We start from the raw sequence: 19,375 nt of genomic DNA on the forward strand, positions 1-19,375 counted from the left end.
AGTTCTTGAGAAGCTCATTTTATTTTACTCACTTATGGCCTTCAGTTGGGACAGTTGTGCTGCATTTGTCTTTAGAGAAAGAAAAAGTTATTTGTAAGAGAAAATGGCAACTTTTGTTTTCCTTTTTGATATGTTGTATGAAGAACAGGCTAGTAAACATACATCATTTAGCTGAAGCTATACAATTTTGGAAAAATAGTTTTGCCAGAAGTGGGTGAGATTACAAGAGGAATATCCTGTCAGTGGTATTGAAAGGGAAATCTATGTCAGTTCACTGGCAGTTCACCCACCTTTATGCTTTCACAGCAGTGCCCCATATAGAAGGGTGAGAGGGAAAGATAATTTTCCAGCTCATATATGACTTTGCTATTCCTAAACCAGCCTGATCCTTCACATAAAATTAAAAAAGCCTTATGGACGGAAGCCACTGATGCCTAATAGCTGGGATTAGCCAAAAATTATGTGTTCCAGACGAATCCTATTTCCTTCGTCTGTGCCACAGACAATACTGCCAATGAGGCCACTCTTCAGTACGTGGCACCCAGGGTGTCTGCCTGTGCTAGTCATGACTGAATATTTTTGGTGGAGCAAAAGTGGTAGTAAGGTTCTCTGTGTGTCAGTGATGGGCACTTGCACCAGCAGTTTACATCATTCTTTGACAGATAACAACAGTGATCATTACCTGTCCTGAAAAACAAGTATAATAGGATATGCAAGAAGAGACACTGTGTCATACTTCCAGAAGGAAAAATATGCACAGGAGATCCTGGTAGTCTCATCCTCTTTTCTGTTAGTCATAGACTGAAAGATCTGAGGGGTAAATCTGTAACCAGATCCACTGAGCTGAGGACAGTAATTATGGACTGGGGTCCAGGACTTCCATCTGTTAAGCAAGTCTCTAATAGGTTTTGGTTGGTTCCAGCTGCTGTTATCTAAAAGATATTCTGAGTATATTGTACTATTTAAGTATTTTGGTGTATGGTAATGTTTCTGAATGTGTTCCAGGAACAGTGGCAAAAATATCTTTACTCTACTAATGAGTAAAGTTGTTAGCTTCTACAGCGGCCAGCTTCCCAATATCATTGAAATGCCAGGCAGTCTGAGTCAGTCTTGATCATCAATTTGGGAAAAAAAAATTCACTCCTATTTTGAAAAATAGCATGAGAGAGGCATGACCTCCCAATTACTCTGTCATTCCTCAGAACTGGAGAACTTGGTGTGAAGCACAGCGCAACTTCCTGAGGCTCAGAATGGGCCATGTGACAGACAGCTCTTTTATGCCCCAATGCTTCAGGTACAGAAAAAGATATTTTAGACTCCATGGTGCTAAATTTCCTTTCCCCTCTGCACAGCTAAGGCCTATTTTTGTTTTCTGCCCCTCTTCCTTCCCAAGCATGGTAATCACCACCAGTGGAGCTCTGATTTACTTCTCCATTTGAGTCTTCTTTTATGCCACTTTTCATCAAATGCTTCAGAAAATCCAGGCCAGGCTCTGTGCTGACAGAAGTTGAGCCTTTATTAAGAGAGGATGGATTCATATTTGTGCAGCCTAGTCTGGAACTTTAGCCCCAGTAACATATTATGGAAAATAGTTGCTTCATCTTATTTGGCTTTTACTATGGCCACACACGGGTCCCTGCCTCCCACCAGGGTCTGAGACAGTGGGCCTCAGGAGACCTCTGTGTGAGATTTTGCAAAGCTTCCCATCACACTGCCCTGCTGTGGCTGCAGAAAACCAAAGCCAAATGAGCACCAAAGGATTCAGCTCCAAAGGTGTATCCTTAAGCACTAAGTGTATCCAGTCTCCCTAACTGGCCACATAACTCCTTACTTCAACATACTCTCTGTCTTAATACCAAATCTGTCTCCAAAGTTAGAACTAACAAGAATACTAAGGAAACAGAAGAGGGAGATAAAGTGATTTAAAATTCCAAGACTGAAAACATTTTTCTCTTATGAATTTGATATGAAGAACAGATGATCCACTTAAAAAAACCCCCAAACAAACAAATAAACCCCCCCCAAACCCAAAAAACAAACAAACAAAACCCCCCAGAGAAACAAAACCAAACACCAAACAAACAAACAAACCCCAAAACCAGTTCAGGCAGAAGAAAGGAGACTAGAATGAGTCTCCCACTGCACCAGGACTATGACCAAGCAAAAGGCTAATGCAATTGATTGTTCTGTAGAATGGAAATGTCTATCCTGTGTGCAGAAAAAACAGCTCTAGGGTTTTTTAATTCATAGCTGTTTCGTTTAATTTTGTTTCTCAGTAACCAGTGTACAAGAGAATCAGATTATGTGATGCTGAAATGCGCTGTCAGTGGGAAGCCTTAGCCGATTGTCTCAGGACGCATTTTCATTACTAATCTATATGTGCAAGAGCTAGACAATCTTGCTATAATGATGTTTGAAAAGGAATTGTTGTTGTGAAGATGAAGAAGCAAATAGTAAGACATCTTATTTTCTTTATCCTAAAATACACTCTATTTCCAGCCATCAAGACATTTGCTTAGTAGGTCAGTATGTGTCTAAGAAGCTGAATTTTTCTTCTCCAGAGATTGCTCAGAAAAGCTCAGTTGTTATTAACTGAAACCACTGCCCCCAAAATGTAAACCCTACTGAAACAGATTTTACCTGTAAGAAATTATTTTTTTGCTTCAAAAACCCTAGTATTTCTCTTTACTGACATCTAATGATGAACAACTGGTAGCTGAAGGACCAGCTAAACTTTTCTTAAGTCAGTGCATTACTTAACTTGGTGGCCATCACAAAATCTGTCACAAATCCACACCATCTTGTCTTCTTTTCCTTCTGTAGTCACAGCTCTCTTAAGCTGCTTTCTATTCACATGGAAATAATTTTAAAAGTGGAAGTCAAGCAAGTGGTTCTCCTGTGGTATATTTTTATTTAAAACAATTGAGTTATTAGCCATTTATGCTGGCTTGGTCTCCCACATTCTTCTGTAGCAGGCCTGTGACGCCATGTTTAAAAAGAGGTTACTCTTCTAAAACTAACAGTAAAGGTCCGTTTCAAATTGGACCAGTTAAAAACTTATTGTTTGCCAGGTGCCAAAAGGAGAGTATTTTGAGGTAAACAAGCATTTGGAGCCTTCTCCTCACAAATCAAAGATGCTTCCTCAAATCAAATGCTTTCTATTCCAGCTTTGTTATTATGTTTTGTACCCTTCCTTCAATTTGTTTAATTTGGCAGGACTGTAATAACAGGCCAGTCATGGACAAGTGTTCATCTGAGGCAAAGAACAGTGAGTGAAGCAGAAGAGTCTAGTTGAATTTTCAAGAAGCATTTTTCAAGGATGAACATCTTGTTCTTTAAGTCTAAATACTCAGGGAAATGACAAGGCTCTTTTTTTTCTAATTGCTTCTGTTCTCCTTTAAAATTACTGCAATCAGTAATTTTAAAGGGGAACAAAACAGAACAAATTCATTCCAATCACATCACAAAAAAGGGTAAGACCTCACTAGAGGGGCATCAGGCAAATTCAGACTACAGCTCTTACAGAAATAAACATGGAGAATCTTCTCTTTTCTCCTCTGCAGAATCAATGTGCTTGTATCACCTTTATGCCATTGTAAGACTTTACTAGACTAGCTTCTGTTTTATTCCCCTTGCCAACAGTGGAGGATATATTCCCTCGTGTTCATGCATCCACTGTTGTGGGGACAGCAACACTGACCATACACTAAATTTAATCAATGGAAAAAAATTAAGAAGCATCCGACTAACAAGAGTGTTTCCCCAGAGGCAGAGGAAGAACTTTGCTGAAGAACAGTTTCTGCATATTCTGCAGTTTTCATCCTTTGGCTGCTCCAAGTATGTGTCTGTAAAGGGTCTTTGTGCTTGAAATTAAGAACTCAAATGAAGTACTATCACAAAAAGTTTTTGTATGACATAAAAGTTCCCACCCTGTATATGTACTTGTTGCTCTTACTGCTTTCTGATACTTCAGCATGAGGAAAGACCATTTTTGTAATTGGAGTTGGGTAAAAATAACACTTGAATGTGAAAGATATTTGCTGGGTTTTAGAACATTTTGATTTCTGGAAACAGACCACCTGCTGCGTAGGACCCATAAGTCTCCTAGCTAATAATCTTCTCTCCACTTGGACTAATTTTAGCTATTGCCACTTGAAACTTTTAATGGTTTCAGCCACCTACTGCCTTAACGTAACTTTTACAGCCCCTCTCTAGAGCTCTGCCTGTTCATATATCTGAAGATTATAAATAGTTTTATTTGGAAAATGGTCACTGGAGATGGAGGTGGAGAGACAGGAATCATCTGAGAGTAAATAGATTGTTAATTCCCTTCTGAGCACTGAGCTGCTGATTCATTCCCAATCAATTCCCACACAGCCTGGGCTGAGTCAGCCCAGAGGGTGTTGAATAGTCAAGAGCAAAGACAATTCAGAGGATAATGGTTCTGAAAAGTCCAAAACAGAAAAGTGATTCAGAAGGGATAACTAAAAGAAGAAAAACACATAGTGGAGACAGGGGAAAAAAGAAAAAGAGAAAAAAAAGAAAAAAGAAATAAAAAAGAAAAAAAACAACAAGTAACCCCTATGCTGCCACCTCTGTGTGGGAAATGAAGATGATCAGGAAGCCTAGAGAAGAAATAGGTACTGGAATGGATGGAAGCGGTGAAAAGACATTAGAAACAAAAAATAGTATTGGAATGAAATCATCAGAAATAGCGAAAAAAGAAGATGGGTGTAGGCAGGAAATGGACTTGAAGTAGGAACACACTTCCAGGTATGTCTCAGCCTAGGCACTGATTTCCCATCCATGTAAGTAAGCACATAAGAGTGTGCAACTATAAATGTCATGCCATACGCATCCATGGGGAGGAAATAGAAGAAGATTGACCCTACAGTCAAGGACTTTCTATTCTTTATAGATGAAAGAGCATGAGATGGAAAAATAATAAGATTCATATGAGAAATGGACACTTCAGAGATATATGAGTATATTGGGAAGCACACTGATCCTGATTAAAGTCAAGCTTTTCCCTCTGAGTCTGTTGTCAATTAAGTGAAGAGGGTGAAGCTGCACTGGATGCTCTGAATCAACCTGTGAGACCTTTCTACAGCCTTTGATTGCTCTAACACTTCAAAAAGTTCTCTAAGCCTCCTCAGTCCTCATACTGCAGTTCTCTTAAATCTGAAGGTCAGTGCTGCAGCCTGCTTGGGCTCAGGACAGAGACTTGTCACACTGGAGAGTGTCTTGTGCAGGAGAGGGACACTGCACTTTGCTCACATAAAAGGCAAGCTGCTGCCATGGTGCTGTGCCTCCCACAGCAATAAGCTCCCTGCTTACATTTGGCACTGCTGAATATACGTTATGCCACAGTAATATAGACTCTGATCTCCTTCTTCTTAAAGCTTCTTATTTTAAAATAGTGTGTATATATTTAACCTGAGCTAGTTTAAGGAGGCCATAGGGAAGGCTTATCAACAAGACAGAAGATTGTTAGAAAGATACAATATTGCCTTGTATCTGGCAAATTAAAGCACAGTAATGGTTAAGATTTAGGCACAAATTACTGGTATTAATCCCAAAGTTTGAGGACAAACACTTTAAGGCATGTCCCTGGGTACATTAGCACTGCTCCATACAGAACTATAGGGATGATGCAAGGCACACTTGAGTGAGATGCCTTAGTTAGGAGTGTGTTTGCCCAGTAAAAGGTGTGGTGTGAGTGGAGAGAGATGGCACCTGAGATGATGATTCAGCCAACTCAGCCCCTACAGAGCACTGGATGGCCAGCATTATCAGTTCAGACAGTTAATTAAAGATAGAAAGGGATGTCCAATTCAGACACTAAGTTAGGTGATCAAGTGAGGCTGTACAAGTTGCTACAAGAGCATATTGATTCTTTATATGCAGAAACAAGCCCCATGTAACTGTGATGGGAATGTTTGTATGACAATTAATCCCACCTCATTCCTCTAGGGAGCTGAGATAGACTTAACGTTGCTGTGTTCTGCTCTGACACCCAGTTACCAGAACAGATGAAAAATAAAATTAACAGTTCTGGTATATTGTTCATATGCCACACTCTTCTGCCAAAGAGAGAGACTTGTATGATTGTGCTTCATGATCTGGTAAGCTCTTGAAGTTGTTGAGAGAAGTTTGATTTTCTTTAGTTTGTTGTGTATTCACATAGAGAAGGAAAAACTCTAGAAAGCACTCTTCACACCAAGCAAATACCATTGAGTTTTGACATGCTCCCTGGCTCCTGGCATGACTGAAGAGCAACTTCCCCAGTCTCAGACCAGCTCCAGAGAAGTTCATATCTCCATGAAATGGAGGTAGTTATTATATCTCTGAGGCACTGATAGGCCTCCAAAGAGAGGCCTATCTGTGTCTGACTGCTATCTGACTATTCTGACTGCTGACTGGGAAAAATTACCATGTGATGGCTGCAGCAGGCTGTGCTAGTGTGTCAGAACAGAAAACCTGTGAACAGTCATGCTGCCTGTGTCAGGACTAGCCAGGCTACAGACCCTGGGCTCCACGGGGCCAGCTGGAGAGCAGCTGGCTCAGCCTGGCATTGACCTGAGTCGGTCAATGGGCACTACTCAGCCTTGCTTGTCCTCCTCACGGGCTGCAGGCTGGAGACCTCAGTGAAAAACATCTGCTTACCTCCAGTTCAGACAGAGCTCTTTGTCAAGTGCTGTCTCCATGCATTGCTGTGCTACAGGCTCAAGGCATTCCTTGCTCAGCTCACTCTGACACGTGGATGGCTCAGAGCCACACAGTGGTGCAAGGAGCTCCAAGCAGATGTGAGCCATGGGCACTCCTCCTCCCTCACCATTGCATGGTGTACTTGTCTTTGCTTCCCGACACCCTGCTTTAGGGCCTGCCACAGTTTTATTTGCTGCTCTTCCCACAAGGTTGTTCTGGATTTATCTACTATTACCTACCAACACAGCCGGGGGGACAGGAAAGGAAATGGAAGTATCTTCATATTCTGAAAAGTTCCAACAGTAGGAGACATGTCAGCTTGGATTGTTCCTTGCTTCAGAGAGTCTTTGGTATTGTAGCTGTTACACTGTAAACATAATATGCATTTTATAATTTACACACTTGAACACATGACTAACTTCAGAAGACTGTTCCCATAATTAAAGTTAAGTCTGTATATAAGTGTGTTGATTAATCAGGGACCAAAGGCTAATGCAGAAACATTGATTCATTATATAAGAATAAGATTATAATAAGAATTAATAACACCTTAACACACTAATAAACTCCTAATTGGTTTCTGCTTATTTGCACTGATAGGATTTAAGAAAAAAAACCAAAAACAGTATACTTGCAAAACAATTTTTGATCCTTATTAAGCAGAAATGAATGGACTTGCCTTACCTCATTATGTTTGACTGGAAAAATTATATTTGTTTTTACTGATGGTGTAATCAAGTGTGTCCAGGTTAGGTGAAAAGCTTTTTATATCAGCTAATACCTCAATGTACTAAGAAAATTTTGATAGCAAGTTTTTCAACAGCTCACTGTTCATTCTGTGTGTATATACTTAACAGATGTGGATCTGGAATCTTATGATGGTTGTCTTTTGGGAAAAAAAAAAACAAAACAACAACAACAAAAAAACCCAACAAAAACCCCACAAAACAAAACAAAACAACAACAACAAAAAAACCCAGCAAAAATAGAACCAACCCTGGAATGATGATATTTAGATTTTTTTACATTCTGCCCAGAAAGAAAAAAAAAATTATTTGCTGAAAGCATTAATTTTTTATTCAAAATGGAACATCTCCATTTTGATGATGGAGATCAGAGAGTTGGGAGAGTACAGCTAACAGAGAAGGAAGCACATCAAGATAAAAGCAAGTGGAGACCTCCAAAAGACTGAGGAAAAAACCCCAATCTTCAAGGAAAAAAAAAGTTTAAAATTACATAGGAAACTAAGGCACAATCAAGTAAAAAAGGTAATGTATTGAGATAATCTCTTGTCTATTAGCAGCCTTCATCTGAAAGAGACCAAGTGCAAACCTTTTGTCCACAAATATCTGGCTTGGGATATGTTTTAACTGTGTTCTGTGGGATGAATTACCTTATGCAGGGAGTGTGTCTTATGACCTAACTTAATGTTTCATATCCTCTCAAAAACAGAGGGTTGGCTTCTAAGAATTTGAATCCACTATGTGGAGGATGTTTGATCATCTGGAAAAATGTTTGATCATCTGGAAAAACATCTCCAGTTTGATCAGCTGGAGAAAAGAGAGAGATCAGAGGATCATAGCATATGCTGAGTTGGAAAAGGACCTAACAGGATCATCAAGTGCAAGTCCTGGCCCCATGCAGGACACTACAAGAATCACACCCTGTGCCTGAGAATGTTGTCAAACGCTTCTCAAACTCAGATACTCCTACTACAGACTGCATCAGTATGCTGGATAGCTTAGGCTGGGTACCAGGTACTTCAGCTATCCAATACCACACCAGAGTTTAGAAGTCAGCTAGAGTTTCATGAGAATACTTGAAGGAAAAATATTTTCCTTCACTTTATTCACTCAGTTCAAGTCTTAGGTTATCAGGCAGTTCAGAAGAGCAGCATAACAAAACCACAGAACTGAGCTAAGCCTTCAAGTGATAACAGTGGGTGCTCTGGGGATCAGATCCAGGCTTGAGCATCATGGTATTTGAAAAATCTCAGTACAGCTTCTCTGCCTTGGTTGCCTCCTAACAGCAACCTCAGACAGGATTGCATCTGGAGCTGGAGTGCATTATCTTTTGAATAACCTTACTTTTCCAAATGCTGAGTTTTCTCCAAACTGTTGGAGAACTTAATGAATAATCTCATATAAATTACTGTAAATTCCAACAGGACACTGACTGAAATGGTAGCACAGTGAAAGACCAAACTATTCCTCCCTTTGAGCTGGTGCAATATACAGCAGGCCCTTTATTAATAAGTCTCTTTCACAACACTCCTGTATGGGAGAAACAATTTGTGGGCTTCTTCTTTTGGTTGGTTGGGGTTTTGTTTGGGGTTGTTTGGTTTTTTGTTTTGGTGGCTTTCTTCTTGTTGTTGTTGTTGGTTTTGGTTTTTGGGTTTTTTTGGGGTGGCTGTTTTGTTTCTTGAATAAAAACAGTTAACTCTCTAGTGTACTATTTCTTTACTTGTTTTTCTCCATCTTCAGTCACACCAACATCACATCTTTTTTACTTCAGTGTTGCACAGACTGGACACTTTTTAATGGCCTGTTTTCCTCACTGAATTGGGAAAATTGAAACTTCTAACTGAAGTACTTCCCAAAGGAAGGGGCTTAAAATTGGCGCTATTTCTAGAAAAGGATATTGCTTAATGGGACAGTCCTCAATGGGAATAACAGCAGCTTATGGCATTGGTTTAACTTGCATTTCTGATGGTGCTGCAGGGTCCTGGAGGCTCTGCTCCCTTAGATGCCAACTTTCCAGCTTTCCTCTAGCCCAAGACATGCAGAAGAGTTCCTCTCTTGTGCATTAAGCACTGGCTATGAGTGAAGAGGCACTAAAATCTGGATATTTTATACCTGTTACATATGATTATGGGAGAAAGTCCTCATCCTGTATCAGCCAGGGCATACTCACAGTTTTATTTTTATGCCCAGTCAGTGAAGTCAGAAGCTGCTCTCTGAGAAGATCCTGCTCTAGTTACAATGGTTACGAGCACCACCATCTTTCTGTGCTGTTTTCCTTTCCAGTGGGAAGGAGGATGTTTGGAGCAGAAAGCACTGTGAGGAATCTGCATGGATTTAAAACAGTTTCTTCTTGCAGAGATTTAACACTGAGTTCCAGCTCTCCCGCCAAGATAAGCCAGCTACCCCATAGCAGCCTGGATCAGAGTCTAATCCTGCCACATCATCAGTTTAAACAGGAAGCAAACAGACTTTATTGAATTGGCTAAGCTTTCAATTAAAATAATTGGAATGCTAGAACATAACAAATACTTAAGCAATGAAGTGAGGACTAGATAAAAATGGTTTTAAAAACCACCACTGAGAGAGAAAAAAAGGAGCTCTTAAAGAAGAGCATAATGCATCCTATCTACCAGGGAAGAAAATAAGCACTAGGAAAGAAAAACATATTATTACAATGATAAAAGGAACTATGTTGGAGTGATTGTCTGCAGACTCCAACATAAAAATTAGAAGAATTTCTTTTCCCAGAACTGCAAAAGAGCTGATTCTCCACATGAATAATATGCTTACTGTGTATTTTCTTGTGCTCTTCATTACCGAGACATTGCAGAAAAGAACTCTTTATTTTTTTCTTGGAAGCCAGTAATTTCAACAGGAACAGCTAAGGATCCTATGACCCATCAGTCTAGAGGTCTGTGTATTAGTGGAGAAATCTGATGTTCATAGTCCAGGGCTTGCAGAAAATGACAAAGTGTTTTTTCTTCCTACATACTGTTAAATGACCTTCATAATACATAGCACAGGTGACTGTGAGCTAGGAATTCACGCTGGGAAGTGAAGGTCGATCCTTTGTAGCAGCATGGGGATGTATCAGCCTGAAACATCTACCTGATTATAGTTGCTGGGTTTGTAACATTCATATGAAAAGCATTTATATGAAAATATTTGAATAACTAGTTTGAGAAACCATGGAATATCCCCTTCCCAGCAGAGCTGTCTACAAAGTCTAAAGAAGATCGTTAAACTATACTGGATGATTTAAATAAACTACATGACTGGATAACTGTTTGTGTGTGCATGGCAGCAGAGTGTGTGGCTAGCTCTTGCTTTTGGAAACCAATGTGCAGGTATCAATGTTTCTGTTTCACCTGCCAAGCAGTGAGTAGCTGAGCAAGGATGGAGGAACAAAGGTTCCTCTAAGTGTGGTCATCAGAGAAGACTCTGCAGGGAACAAAGAAGGAGAAACTGCCTGATGAAGGATTAGTGAGGAAGCAGGAGTGTCACAGAAAACATGCTTAGCCCAAAATGGTTAGTCTGATCAGCTTGTGAGTACTCTGCTTTATCTAACTCCTCGTATTGCTGTTATATTGGATTAGACTCTCCCACAATCCCTGCTAAAACCTGTGACTGCTCATCTTCTTGCTCCTATCATCTGACAAAGCATGAGCCACAGGTCTCCTGTGACTATGAGCCTCTCTTGCACTTAGGAAGTGGAGGGTGCTTCCTCACTTGTTTTTTCCTATGTACACAAAAAAACCATCCCCTTCATGGGGATCTTTTCTTTCTTTCTTGGCCAAGAAAGATGATCTCCTGCTGCAAACCCCCTTCTACCTTGGATCCTGCTATATGCCCTTACTCTGTCACATTCACCTAAACCAGGGAAAAGCAGGAAGAGAGAATTGGGATCATGTGGACTTTCTCTGCTGAGTAATTTTCTAGCTATTATCCATTTATTTTGTGATTTTAAACTCTGTTTCACCATCCATGAAAAGAAGATACTCTGGCCATAATTTGCAGTGAATAGGAAGGGAGAATTTTGGGTTCCCTTTCCAAAACCAGAAATAAACCTCAATCTAGCATTGCCTTTGCTACTGACACCAGACAAATGGAGGCAGATATGTACAATTTTGACCACCTTCTCACCTCATTGCCTCTTATATCTCTGTGTCTTCTGGAAAGCTGTTTCCTGGGCACAGTTAAGGAAAACTTGAGCCTAAAAACCCGAAGTTCCTCCTAACTGCTGTACCACAGAAAGGGCACCAAGCAAGACTAACTTTATCTAGTTGCGAATACTACAGGTCTAGTATTTGTATTAGAGTTGAGGATATTCTAGTAGTAGTATTCTAGAATTTTGTGTTTCTTTTGCATCTAGAATAGACATAGATCTATTTGGTGCCTAGATTTCAACCTTTTTTAGTTGAAAAAGTTCTCACTTTTTAAGAGCATTTTGACCCAGCCTTTCTCTTTAGGAATGCTACAACAAACTCAAGCCCTGTGCCATCTCTTAGTTTGGTCCTTGTGGGAGTATTCCCTTCCCTAAATCAGCAACCAGTTGCCGATTGGATTTCCTGCCTTTGCCCCTCACTTCTTACCATATTAGATCCCATCTGATCATACACCTTAAAAATGTATTGCAGTGGTGTGCTAGCTGTGCTACCATACAGGAGGTGTAAACATGGGAGAAATCAATGACCCTTCTAAGCCATCAGAAAGAGAAGGTGAGAAAGTATTAGAAAAAATATATGTTGGGGCAAATAGAGTAGGATGGAGTTACCTTAGGCCTAAAAGATAAATGGATTTTGTCTTCAATAGCAAATTTTTCTTTTACATAATTTGAACTTATTGTTAAGGATAAATGTAAGGACAGAGAAACAGGGCATTTCTGACAATTGATATATGTTAGATCTGCAGAGATTCTCCCTGGATGGTTGAGGGGAGAACATTGGATAGCGTCCACCTCAACTTCAGCAAGGCTTTTGATACTGTGTTTCACAACACCCTCATAGGCAAACTCAGAAGGGGCGGACCGAATGAGCAGAAAATTAGGTGAATTGAGAAGTAGTTGAATGGCAGATCCTGGAGGGTCATAAATAGTGGCACAGTGTCTATTTGGAGGCCTGTCAGTGGTGGTGTCCCCAAAGGTTCAGTGCTGTACTGTTTAACTTCTTCATCCATGCCTTGGATGAAGGAGCAGATGCCTGCTCAGCAAATTCACTGAGAACACAGAGCTGGGAGGAATGGCCAACACTCCATGTGTTCTGCTGTGCAGTCCTTCAGAAGGACCTCAGCAGGTTGGAGAAATGGACAAAGAACCATCTGAAATTCAGCAAGGGCAAGTGCAGGGTCCTGCACCTGGGGAGGAACAGCCCCAGGCACCAGCACAGGCTGGGGCTGCCCTGCTGGGGAGCAGCTCTGTGGAGAAGGACCTGGGGGTCCTGGTGGACAAGAAGCTTCCATGAGCCAGAGTGTGTCCTGGTGGCCAAGAAGGCCAATGGTATCCTGGGGGCATTGGGAAGAGCATTGCCAGCAGGTGGAGGGAGGTGATCCTGCCCCTGTACTCAGCCCTGGTGAGGCCTCACCCGAGTGCTGTGTCCAGTTCTGGGCTCCTCAGGACAACAGAGACATGGAGCTCCTGGAGTGGGTCGCGTGGAGGCTACAAAGACAGTGAGGGGTCTGGAACATCTCTCCTATGAGAAATGGCAGGGAGAGCTGGGGCTGTTCGGCCTAAACAACTGAGAGGGGATCTCATCAATGTGTACAAGTACCTGAAGGAAAAATACTAAGAGGATGGATCCAGGCTCTTCTCAGTGGTGCTGAGCAACAGGACAAGAGGCAATGGGCAGATATTGATGCAGAGGAAGTTCTACCCGAGCATGAGGAACTGGTGGTCCAGAAACATGTGCAGTCTCCCTCACTGTGAGGGAGAACTGTCTGGACACAGTCCTGTGAAATGTGCTCTGGAATGACCCTGCTGGAGCAGGGAGTTTGAACCACAAGACCCACTCTAGTCCCTTCCAATAGTACCCATTTTGTGATATCATCAGAAAAATAAGCAGGAAGGAATGTTTTGCATTTATTGCATTCTTTAAACAAGTTTTGTACTAGACAATGGTCTAGAATCTAGAGATTCTGTAATAAAAAAGATTCAGAAATTCATCAGAAGATCAGGTTCCACCATGATCACATTTATATAGCTGAAAGTTTACTTTGGCAATATTGCAGCAAATAAAGCACATACCACACAAGGCTCTGCAAGAAAGATCACCAGTGAGAATTCCAGATACTACAAGTTGCTAGACAAACATGTATCACCTTTCTATCACTTAAAGCAATAGAATTTGAAATTTCATATCTGGATATCCTCTCAGATCCCTAGGCTTTTTTGATTGGCAAGTAGTGGAACAACTGAGAGGTTACCAAGACTGTGCTTTGGAATTTCCTGAGGAGTTTAGCCATAGTATGTCCTACTTTTTGACAATGATTGCAGATGTCTGATATCCACAATGAGATTTTATTGCAATCCGTGGGTGCAGTTAATTCTGCTTTGCTTTTTTTCCAGTTGTCATGAGTCTTCACTTTGGGGATGTTAGAATATCTGTTACCTTTAAAAACCACCACTAGAAATCCAGTTCCTGTCATAGCACATAAATATTTTTATCTTTAAACAATTTTAACCTGAATGCTGTTTCTCCATCACAAAGATGAGAGCTGACTCATAACAACCCAAACAAAGATAATGATGATTTTTGGACACGTAGTATAGGTACCCTGTCTCTTAAGCAACATAGTTCCTGGACAGGTTATCTGAACACCATTCTGTGAGTTCCCTTGACTCAGCAATTACCTCTCAACAGACATCGCATTCAGCAGAACATGAACCTTGATAGAGGCTGTAGAAATGGACACAGCCTGTGGCCTTAAGAGAGAAGAAACCTTAAAGGTTCTGCTGCAGAGAAAGGGTCTTGGTCAGATGAGATATTGGTGTCTGTGGGTTGCAGAACACTGTTGCAGGGGTGAGGGTACAGAGGCTGGAGACTGGCATCTGCGTGCACCTGTACAAGATCTGCCCCAAACAGAGCCCTGCTCCATGGCTAGGGAGTGCCCTCTGCCCTAGCAGTAAAGCCACCTTCTTCACCTGGTCACTTGCTGAGACTTGTGAAGACAGTGTACAGTCTTTAATAGGATCTGCTAGTTTAAAATACTGTTACAGTGCCCACAAGTCACCAGCTTCACCCGTCCCTGAGATTTAATTATGTGGCACACAGAAGGATTTTCACCACTTTTTTTTCTTTTATCTATGACATTCTGAAGGTGTCTCATTACAGACTCTGAAAGCCTGCTCAGTATCCTCCCTGCAGTAAGGTCATAATGCTGTTAATGAGTTATATTCAATTGTGTTTAGAACCATGTGAAGATTCACTCTGTTCGTATTAGACCCTGTACTTTTTGAAAGACACCGGAGATTTTAATCCTACAGATTTTTCTGCATATTTCAGTGAAAATGCTCTTCCAAACAGAGGTGAGACTATGATCTTCTGACACGAAAAATTGATTGTCTTATCCACCCACAAATTACTGAGTCCAGCTATGTCTCTAAAATTCCAGTTGCTTGGACTCTGATACTTAATTATTGACAGAAATCTGAACACCATTAAGATAATTAGTAAGTTCTGAGAAGAGAACTGTTAGTGTTCTCAGAGTTCTCAGCAGGGCAAGATGGACCAGATGAGCTCCAGACCTTCCTTCCTGTTAGTACTTACTACTCAATGATGTTGCTAAAAAAGGCAGCTGAATTACCATCTTTGAATTCCTATGTAAAAACTCAGACCATAAGGGCTACTCTGGGTTTTTACATAGGAATTTCAAGATGATACTTGAAGGGGGCTGGTTTTAGAGAAAGTATTTTTTCAGTAAATTCCTCCTCATCTCTCACATTGCATTCTCAGTGTTTCACCTAGGTATATTCCTTAGAGCTTGCTCTTAATCACTGCTGCCTGTACTTTATGATGATCCAGTTTTTCATCAGAATTTGCTTAAGATCATAATCTGCTGTCTGATAGTTAAAAGTTACCTTGACTAAATCTTTGTAGATTGGGTGTCTTTCAGCCCCACATGCTTTAAAGAGAGCTACCAATGGCAGGATGAGACTTACCCCTGAGACTGTGCAGTACATCAGCCTGATACTTTCAACATGTGGATACTGACCTGGCCTTGTAATGCTCTCTAGTATAGAGGAATTGTTCTAGTAAACAGGATGGGGTTTCTGAATTGTTGTTTTTTTCTTTTAATATTGGCATATATTGCTCTCTCTGACAGCTCATTTGCTTGTAGATCAGAAGAAAATACTATGAGAGAAGCATAGCATCCTGTCTGTTGAGGATGCAAGGTGGTTTGTGGCCTATTGAGCCAATGAAGATGTTGATTGTTTTTTAAATGTTATTTACCTAAGCTTTGGTGTCTGATAACCAACTGAGCAATTCACTGCAGGTTTCCATTCACATCTGCATAGCTTGTATTGCATGTACCAACACAAAAACTGCTGATGTCTGCAGCAGTGTCAGTGGGCTTGGAAATTACATAAAATACAGCTTGCAGTACATGATCAGGTGTTTTTAAGTCTTCCTTTAAGGAGCTGTGTGAGATCAAGTTAGACATGATATTCCTCCATAAGTGTATTGAATGGAGGAATGCATCTGTCCTTATACACTTTCAGCTATGATATTTCAGGTTTGACCCTTTTTGGATGTGCCCTTTCCTTCATATATCAGTCATAGGTGCTAAGAATAGTAGCTGACTTTTCTGGATGATGTGCATTTTTCACATAATTCTAGTACATCTTAGCTGCGTGTTAAGCTGTACTAGAATTATCATAGGTGTGACTTTTTCCCTTACCTAAACGTCATATGTACAGCAATCCAGTGGCTTCTTGGTGTTAGAGAATCACACTCTTTTTTAGAGTTTCTGAAGCCCCTGTGACACTTTGATATTGTACACAAGTAGGATTCATGCCAAAGCGGTGATACGGTATCTTTGTTCTGTTTCACTAGTCCTTGTTAAATTTGTACAGACTTCATACAGACCTAGCATGTGTCTTGACTTTGCAGCTTGTCAACAGTTTTGAATCATCTTAGGTGAAATATGTGCCCCTCCAGATACTGAGGAAAGTGACTTTGAGCCATTCCAGTCATGGGCTGATATTCGTCTTTGGGGAAGTTTCTGGTACAACACAGTGGACAGAAGCTTTGTGTTTTACATGAAAAGGTGTTGCCGACACCAAGTATAGATGCCACCTCTCTTGAGGAGTTCTGAAATTCAGTAATGAGCTCAGAAATAACACAGTGATCACCTTTGCTTGGGACCTATTTCCTCTACTTTGATCTATTCTGTCTTCCAGTGGGGTTACTGCTGTTTTTTGGCGATCTGATAGACCTCATCTTTTGCAGACTCTTACCACAGCTGTGTCTCTTCTGCTCCTACATTCGGAGTACCTGCTCTGCATTTATTTCAGAACTGGGAGAGTCAGATCCCAGGGGGAGCTCCCTACCACCCTTACTGCTATTTGCTTACTTCGGACTACCTGCATCATATAAGTAAAGACATTTCTGTTTATTTTTCTGAAGTATGAGCACTGTTGCTATTTCTTTATAAAAGTTTCCTCTGTGTTTTTTTACCTTCTAGCTCAGAATAAGGCATATAAAGCAGAAATTTTGATTTCTGGCATTTTATTTATTCTCACTTCATTCAGAAGCCATTTCCATTAACCAGTGAAACACAACTCTGTAGTGTTGATTTTTTCTTTGCTGTTGCAGCAACCTATCCCACTCTCTTTATGTTCTCTCTCCCACCCCACCATGCTGGTGTTAACTTTTCTGTCTGGCTATTTGTGTTGGAACCTTTGGCAATAGCACTTCAGCCTCAGCATTCTTTCCAGGTTGGGAACAGCAGGGAGTTTCCTTCTGATTGCTTCTGATAATTTCCTACAAGGTGAAAAAGAAGGAGTGTGTTCTCTGAGCTCCCAAATGGGCATTGGTTTACATGTTTGAAGTTACAGCCATTTGACTAATGACATTTTGAAAGTGCAAATGTGCATTTTTTTATGCCCACCTTCTGTCATCCTTCTCTAGAAACAGACAATCAAAATGTCTTGGAGGTGAAACTAGCTCCTATGGCCTCTGGGTATTATTGGTTGTCAGTTATTTCTTTTTGAGATCTAATGTTGACAAAGGCAAGTACATCTCAATAAAGCTTCAGGAGTGGGCTCTCTTAGGTGAAGTTCCCAGTTGTAAATTAAAGTGTTATTTACTGTCTGTGTAGGAAATTAGTGTAGGAAGACGAAGCAAAAGACCGTGTGAAAGGAGAGTGGGATTTTATTTTGCAAATCTCTGTGTAAGTTGTTTCTACCCACTGACATTCTCACAAGCACATATTCCAAAGCAGGAAGACATAAAGTCAAATTTCCTCACTGTTTTCTTTCCCAGTTTTGGGCATTTGTGCCACTGTAGTGTGTTGTCCTGTTGGGAGAGCTGGAAGAAGCACAGCCACAGGCACCAGGCTGTACTTCTGTTACCACCCTCCTTGCGCCACAGCGTGGCTTTGTCACAGGCTGTCTGACCTTTTTTGTAAACATTATCTTCCTCTGTGTTGATCAGTTTCATTGCTTCTACTCAAGTCCTATAAGCACAAGCCATTCTTCTAAACCTTGCCCTTTTTCCCTTCCTCCCCTGCTTCCACATGCTTATTTCCACTTTATATTAGAATTGTCATACTTCTGTTACAAATCTCTGCACCTGCCAGAAGATATTCGGCTAGCTTGGGGGTGGAGATTTTCAAAGGATACCATATGGCAGGTTTTCTCACTAAACGTGGTCCCATGTCACTCACTAATGCCAATACAACCCCACTCTCTGCATCTCACCGGTACTTGTTTTCACAAAATACTGAGTAGCATTTTACATTCTTTAAGAAGCCATACATTCCTAATACTTATGGAGGCATTAGGCCTGGAGGAGGATGGTATCTTCAAAGAAAAACAACCTAAAAATAATTTGGAGGAGTGTACTAGTAGGAAGCCACACTTCAGGTCGATTTATTTGCTGTGTCCACACAAAGCTGGCTTCACTGCTGAAGCTTCAGCCTTCAGAGTACGAAGCCTTTGACTGCCTTTGAAGTGAGACCTGCATGGGATGAGAGCATCAAAGCACATTCCACATGCATGGCCCAGCAGCCCCTTGAGGGAAGGCGCACTGTGCCATCTGCTGTTTCCAGGACAGCAGAGGCATGCTGGTCATTTTCAGCAAGCAGAAATGTTGGCATGGAACAGGGAGTGGTAATACTTTCAGTCTGTTAGCAAAGCTTTCCTCATTCTTTAAGAAAATCCATCCTTTTTTGTTTCTTGCCTTAATATTTTGGGAATCATAACTGGTCCTGTCTTTATTTAAAAACTCCTGTTTCTGCTGAAGAAGCGTATTTCTTAAACACTGGGCTCAAAGGATCTCATTGATAAGCTGCTGAGCTTCCAAAAATTGTCATGGTGAAGTCCTTGTGAGACATACATTCCAAAGAGCTTACACGAAAGATAACCATTTTCTTTTGCTATGAATAAAGGTTACAGAAAATGGCTCTAACACTGAGTAGTGTGCAAACAAATAAATTACATGTAAAAATTTTCTAGCAATGTACTTACTCAGTAGTTTTGTATAAAAAGATATTATCTTTATTAGCCGTAAAAGCAAAATTAGAATCATCTGCAGGATTTTTTAGTAATTCATTTAATTTCCTGTTTTCTGAGTTATTTGACTTCCAGAGCATGATTGTTAAGACAGGAGCTGGAAGCATCAACTGCTTTTCTTTGAAGATGATACAGGAAACTCAGGAAACTTAAGTTTCAAAAGATTAGCCACTTCATAAGAGGAATATATTTTACC

Source organism: Molothrus aeneus, chromosome Z, assembly GCF_037042795.1.
Source record: "Molothrus aeneus isolate 106 chromosome Z, BPBGC_Maene_1.0, whole genome shotgun sequence".
In the NCBI taxonomy this organism is placed as follows: domain Eukaryota; kingdom Metazoa; phylum Chordata; class Aves; order Passeriformes; family Icteridae; genus Molothrus; species Molothrus aeneus.